Below are 7,500 nucleotides of genomic sequence, written 5' to 3'. Positions count from 1 at the left end.
ATGACGTAAACGAGTCTTCGAAATGCACTATATAAGAGATTTTAAGGTTCACAACTGCGAGGGCTTAACCTTCTTCCTTTCACTCATCCGCTAAAAAATACAAAGTAAAGGCGAATCAACCACGGGAAAAATCAGAACAATAAATACAACACTAACAAAAAGTAACTAAAATAAATCAACAAAAATTCAACACTAATCAAAATATGAATTACTGTAATCGCCTGACTAAAATCTACAATTTTCATATAAATCAAAATCTTGAAATCAACGAATCACCGAAAACAGCAATTAACTAGTCACGAAATCACTCACGTAAATATTTGCTCAAATCACCACTAAATCACAACAGCTCTCAAATTATCAGTAAAACAACTAGCAAATTTAACAAGTTGTCAAATACTTAAATAAATTTATAGACTGCATAGAAATCACAGGTTCAATCTAGTAAGAATTTAATTAATTAAAATACTTAAAATTATTCTCAAAACACTGGCATATAGAATATGTAACGCAAGAACAAGCATTAAAGCCCCTTATGCTTACCCTGTTGCGATAACAGTTCTGGCGAGTGTGGAAAAAAATCATTCAACAGACGATCATCGCTAAGCAGCGTCCGGATCCCATCCTCGATGAATTAGTGTGCAATTATTTCCATGGTAGAGGAAAAATCCATAATAGTTAATCCAGCGTGTGTATACATCCTAAAATCCACTTGAATAATGGAAGAGAGGGAAAGAGAGCTCCTCCTCACTCCCGTGTAAGGTTGCTGAAGACTGGTGCTGTGTGAAAAAACTTCACAACGACGTTAACGGCAGGCAGATATAACTGGATATAACTACTGTATAGTAGTTACTATCTAAAAGCAAAGGGGCTATTAGCGACACTTCTGTATGCCAAATGTATCAATACTTAAATATTCAAATTAATAATTTGAAGTTTTTTCAATCTGCCCCCCGCGGATTTAAATTTAAATTTCTATACAAGACCAGATTGAGCTAGCTGCTTATTCTTCTCAGAACATACCAAAGCAGCCCCCCGTTGATTTCTTGCAATATTGTCATTAGAAACAACATTAGAATCACTCTGAGGTACAAAATTTAAATCTAACTGATCAATATGAGAATCACTTAACCCATCACCTTTAACCAAAAGAATAACAGACGATATATCCCTAAAAACAACACTTTTATTACCCTTGACCAATTGTACTTGAACAGCCTCACCAAGAGAATTATAAATAACATCAAGAACTCTAGCTAAAGGGTAATTGGGAGCCTTAACCATTGAATCTTTTATCAACACTATGTCACCTTTTGATATTTTAACGTGCTCCCTAGGGTAATATTTACCTCTGTATTTAGTTGCCTGATCTTGCAATCCAAATAAAAATTCATTGTGATAACTATTACGCAATTTCTCTTTAATATGAATTAAACGCCGAAAGTCCTTACCCAAGTCAGAAGAGTCATAATCATCAAGTTGACCTTCGTGATATATACATTCCATAACCTGTGTATCATATCCAAATTTCAAAAACTCTGGTGATAGCACCTGAAAATCATCATTCACATTTTGTTCCCTTAATGCGCCAAGTTCAGAAATGGGTTTCTTATTAGCGTAACATATGCATTGTTTAATTACATGAGAAAATTCCAGAAAATCTAGAATATTATTATGGATTGCTCCCTGTATTAACTTTCTTACCAGACCAACTCCGGACTCTATGATACCTCCAATACCACGATTCAGAGAACCACGAGGATACTGTGAAAATTCAGTGACATCGACACCCCTCTGATTGAAGAATTCCTGCACCTCACTTGCTTTCAGACATTCCTCAATCCATGTGAATGCACCACCAAGATTTGAGCCAGAATCTGAAAATACTTTGTTAGGCAAACCATAGTTGTAAACATTATTTTGAAAAGCCAATAAAAATCCTTTAGAATCACCTGAAGTCACTATTTCAACATTAATCATGTGAGACCAAATACATTTAAAAATTACCCCATAGGTTTTAACTTTGTCACTTCCATACCTTGTGAAATATGGTCCAAAGTAATCAATGAAACATACAGAAAAAAACCTCTTTATGGGATTCACATTCCACTCTCTATAGTCATTAGCATGAACTTTAACTGGTCTACTATTAAAACGTTTACAGTGGTAACATTCATTCACAACCTTCTTAACTGTGGAAAATCCCTTGAGCAAAAAAATTGCCGGTTTCAATTTATGTAGCACATAGTAAGTACCCGAGTGATTAAACTTCACGTGAGTGTCCATTATCAGTATTCTACCGAAATCGCTATTATTACTAAGGAGTATTGGAGTTCTCGACATCATACCTTTAGACATCTTTCCCATTTTACATTTTACTCTGAGAATACCATCAGTGTCACAAAATACATTCATTCTACTAACTAGCTCAGGAATACACTTTTTTGCTTTCCGTTTTGAAGTGAAAAAATCTTGTAAATCTGGAAAGCAATTCTGTTGATCAAGCTTTAGCAAATCATTACTGCATTTTTTGTAGCTTGCATCTAATAAGGCAATTGACTGCTGGCTCTTAGAATTTATTCTTAATCTTAATTTGTTTATGAAAAGCTTAACTTTCATTAGTACTTTAATTGCTTTGTCAAGTGAAGAATACTTAGTTAAATCAACAACTGTACCAACTGACATATCTTCAACACTTGCCTTATTTACAACCAGCTTCGGTATATCCACATCATTAATCATGCCTGGATTAGGAATTACAAGCCATTCTAGTAAATTTAAATCTTCCCGTAACATCTTGGGTCCGGTCAAGTAACAAGAGTTTCTTAACTTTGAGAAGGATACTAATCTAGTCGTGAAATCTGCAGCATTTTCATTTGATCCTACGTGAGCTAACTTCACCGAGTGTGTAGACTTACAGAGGTCGACAATATTTGCGATTCTATTATTTACATATACACTTCTCTTTTGAAGCTTTGTTCTCAAGTTCTCATAATCAGCTAGCCAACTTAAGGCAATCGTAGAATCTGAAAACAACATTATGTCATTAACTGCAATAGGCACAATACAAGAAGTGAGCATTTTATACAGATCAAAAGCCCTTTGCAATGCATACTCTACTGCAGTGAGTTCGAGTACAGGCATAGTTCGCCCTTTCAGATTTTTATTCAGAATCTTATTATGGGCAGATACGAAGGATACCAACTTTGAATCTCTCTCCTGCAAGTAAATAACACATCCAATAAAGTTTTTACTCGCATCACTCATTACAATTATATCAAAATTAGACTTTCTGCTACCCATATATCTTGGTATCTCTAGCCTTTCACCATTATTGAATTGTGAAGCTATGTTTCTCCATTCATTTAGCTGAGCACCATGAAGAGAAGTATCCCATTTATCTACATAATCAGACTGTAATTGCCTGAGGAAGATCTTACATCTGTTTAAAACAGGCAAGTTAGTATTATTCAAATCAAATATACTCATTACTGAACTCAAAATCTGCCTAAGAGTATTGGCTTCAACATTTAATTCAACACATGTGGCCTTTAGTATATCATTATATCTGTCCCAGCACATGCCAAGAATTTTAACCTCTTGTGGAGTCTCTGTGCCAACTTTACAGTCAATGTCACGCTGAAATTGAGAATAATTAGTAACATACTGCTGCAATGGAAATTTATGCTGCTCAAATATTGTACTGGCTTCCCTGTGAACCATTTCAACTTCATCTTCATCTCCACAACCAATTAGAAAATTATCAACATAACTGCCTTGGAAGATTCTTTTTTTCAATTCCTGAATTTCTTCAGTATCACCATCTGTCTCCAATATTAGCATTTTATAAAGACGGCACTGCAACAGATATGGAGAAACAGACATCCCAAATATTACTCGCTTTGAGCGGTACACAACTGGTGTAAAATCTCTAGATTCAACATCCTTAAACCAATAAAAGAGAAATTTTGAGGAATTCTCATCATCAATGGCCAATCTGTGAAAGGCTTTTGAAATATCAAATCCAAGTATAAACTTGTCAAACCTCATCATGGTCAATGCATCACTTATTTTAAAATTCTTGTTATAACCTGGGTGAATACATTGATTCAGACTAATGCCTTTACTGCCATCATGTCTTTTTTCTGCAAGATTCGCCATGTAAATAACTCTTACTTTCGTAGTATCTCTTTCTTCTTTAATTACAGGACTGTGGCTAATGAAGAAATATTTTGGAAATTTCCTTTTATATTCTTCAAAATCTTCAATTTTTTCAATGATTCCCAAATCAATTTGTGACTGGAAAACTTCATCAATTCGCTTTAGAACATTACTGTTCATGTATTTCTTCTTCAGACTGCACAGAACCTTGAAAGCAAGTCTCTCATTTGATCCAAGAAGATCTTTATATCTAGTCAACCAAGGAATTGGTACGACATAAAATTTTTCAGAATCTCTGTAAATGTTGCATAAAATAAAATCTGTCACTTCTTGCTCAGTTTCATTAGTAACATATTCAATAGAATCCTCTTCTTCCATATTTATGAATATCTTACAATCATGACCCAACTGAGAATAATCCGCAACCTCTGCTATATCTGGTAGGCTTTCAAAATTATATATTCCATCAAGTGTTGGCACTTCATAGTCAAATCCATCAGAATCAATCTCCATAGTGCCAATGTATGTAGTAGTAGATTTTGTTTCTTCAGAAATCTTCCTATGAGACATCAAAGATGTATCTACTGCATCGGAAAGATTCTTTATCCAGTCAGAAATAGAACCAATTAATATTAGTTTATCATTAATTCTGTAAAAAGAAGTCAGTCTGTCTTTTTGACCTAGTACTCCACTCTCCATGCTCATCACACAATGCCAATCCTTTGCACCTATCAGTAGCTTTATATCATCAATGTCATGAATTCTGTTTACACCATTGAATTTATCATAAGCAACCTCTTTACCATTCTGCCTTAGCAGTTCTATTAATTTATACATATGAGGAGCTTTCATCTGAATTTTAATCTTAGGAATACAAATACAAGTAATTTCATAACTTACATCACCAATCTTAAAAGGAAAACTCACTGACTTGGTACAAATCTTTTGATTAGTATTAATGCCCTTGATAATCAAATGTATCTTAGTATCTACTACCTTCAAGTTCAAAAAATCTGCTAAACTTTCCTCAATAAAGGAATTCTGGCTACCCGAATCCAAAACTGTATCCACTTTAACACGATCATATTCAGTCGTCACTGTTAGTAATGGTAATAAAGAATCAACAATATCCAAATGACTAGATGCTGTAACAGTTGATGGTATTTCATTAACACTCTCGACAACATTAACCACCTTTGTGGTAGTTTGCTTACTATTACTAGAATCTGTTGGCTTTGAACTACACAAAAAACTCCAGTGTTTACCCTTTTTGCATTTGAAGCATACACCTGACGTCTGAAATCTGCACTCATTACTATTATGACCTGGTTTTAAGCATTTAAAGCACTTGTGCAATTCTTTCAATCGCTTTATTTTATCAGATACTTGCAAGTACTTTGTACAACTGGCAATTTTGTGATCTTTAGCATTACAAAGCATACATAAACTCCTGGTTAAACTAGTATTCAAACTAGTAGCCAACACTGCGGTTTTACATGGACTTTCTTTACTAATGTTTAATTGAGCGTTATACCTGCTGCAAGCTTCCAAAAATTTACCAGTGACCTCATCTAAAGTAGGATGAGACTTATTTGTGATCGCAACTATGATATCTTGAAATTTAGTAGGCAATGAAGACCACACAAAATAAAGCATAACAGTGTCCAAATCAATAGCATTATCTATCACTGCATCAATCAGCTTCTTAATATGAGCATAAAAAATATATGGATCATCCTTGCCCCAAACAAACCTCAAGTCAGTTAACTCTTTAATGAGGACAAACTTCTGAGGCATTTCATCAGCAAATGCTGCGATCAAAGTTTGTTTAGCCTGACCAAAAGTTTGCTGGGACACCTTTATAGAACTAATCATAGCCTTTGCTCTACTATGACATTGCTGCTCAAGTAAATTATACCTCTCGACTTCATTTAAATTATACGGAGCAGTCAAGTGTTCAAAAACTTCAAAAAATCGCTTGCATGTAAATTTATCTTCCTTAGAATCTGCATAATACCGAGGCAAATTCAACTTGGGCAAATCAATTTTAGTTCTGCAAGGAGTTTTATTATCAATCTGTACGGAGAGATTATCAAGTCGAGATTGCATTTTGTTTGACAGTAATTTAATTTTACGATGATATTCCTCACATTCAGAATCCTGCCTATCCAAATCCTCCTGCGGAACTAAGGAGTCCAGTCTAACTTTAGTCAAGATCAAATCATCCAAGGTCTGCAATCTTTGACTGTAATCACTCAGAAAACTCAATTTTGTTTGTAATTCAGCTTTATCTAAAGAATCAACAGCATTACACAATTTAGTATACAATACACTAACCTTACGGCGTATAGTAGTACGTTCACGCTTTTCCGATTCCGCCATCTTTAACAGAAAACACCGCACAAATCAACTTTCAAATAAAAAATTAACACGTATAACGCGAGAGGAGGGGGACCCGGACACCGCCCAACAGAAACGACCAACATTCCACACCAGTGCTTAAAAATATTAATCCAAAAGTTCGAAGGACCAAGCGGAAAAATGGGGAGTGGTCGACATATGTAAATATAAAATCAATATGTAATGACCACGATCATATCATTAAACCTTGCATTTTTAAGTGAAAAGGTAGAGATGGAAAAAATGCATTTTAAATATTTAATAAATTTAAATTTAAATGGTTAGACATTTATGAATACATAATTTAAAATTATATAAATTTCACTGTAGCAGCTGGTGGTGGAATGACGTAAACGAGTCTTCGAAATGCACTATATAAGAGATTTTAAGGTTCACAACTGCGAGGGCTTAACCTTCTTCCTTTCACTCATCCGCTAAAAAATACAAAGTAAAGGCGAATCAACCACGGGAAAAATCAGAACAATAAATACAACACTAACAAAAAGTAACTAAAATAAATCAACAAAAATTCAACACTAATCAAAATATGAATTACTGTAATCGCCTGACTAAAATCTACAATTTTCATATAAATCAAAATCTTGAAATCAACGAATCACCGAAAACAGCAATTAACTAGTCACGAAATCACTCACGTAAATATTTGCTCAAATCACCACTAAATCACAACAGCTCTCAAATTATCAGTAAAACAACTAGCAAATTTAACAAGTTGTCAAATACTTAAATAAATTTATAGACTGCATAGAAATCACAGGTTCAATCTAGTAAGAATTTAATTAATTAAAATACTTAAAATTATTCTCAAAACACTGGCATATAGAATATGTAACGCAAGAACAAGCATTAAAGCCCCTTATGCTTACCCTGTTGCGATAACAGTTCTGGCGAGTGTGGAAAAAAATCATTCAACAGACG

At 34.1% G+C, this 7,500-nt stretch overlaps 1 long non-coding RNA gene across 1 annotated transcript in view; it reads right to left on the bottom strand.

Moving 5' to 3' along the window:
• LOC137625976 (uncharacterized) overlaps window positions 1–7,500 on the bottom strand; it is a 7,969-nt gene that overhangs the window by 188 nt on the left and 281 nt on the right. The window contains exons 1-3 of the long non-coding RNA XR_011040952.1: window positions 7,449–7,500; window positions 544–856; window positions 1–90 (exon numbers count right to left, since the gene is read on the bottom strand). The exon at window positions 1–90 is cut by the window's left edge and continues 188 nt beyond it; the exon at window positions 7,449–7,500 is cut by the window's right edge and continues 281 nt beyond it. This is a non-coding gene — a long non-coding RNA (uncharacterized lncRNA). The remainder of the gene's footprint in view (window positions 91–543; window positions 857–7,448) is intronic.

The sequence above is a fragment of the Palaemon carinicauda genome, chromosome 33 (assembly GCF_036898095.1).
Source record: "Palaemon carinicauda isolate YSFRI2023 chromosome 33, ASM3689809v2, whole genome shotgun sequence".
Taxonomy (NCBI): Eukaryota; Metazoa; Arthropoda; class Malacostraca; order Decapoda; family Palaemonidae; genus Palaemon; species Palaemon carinicauda.
This window is presented reverse-complemented; position numbering and strand designations above follow the sequence as displayed.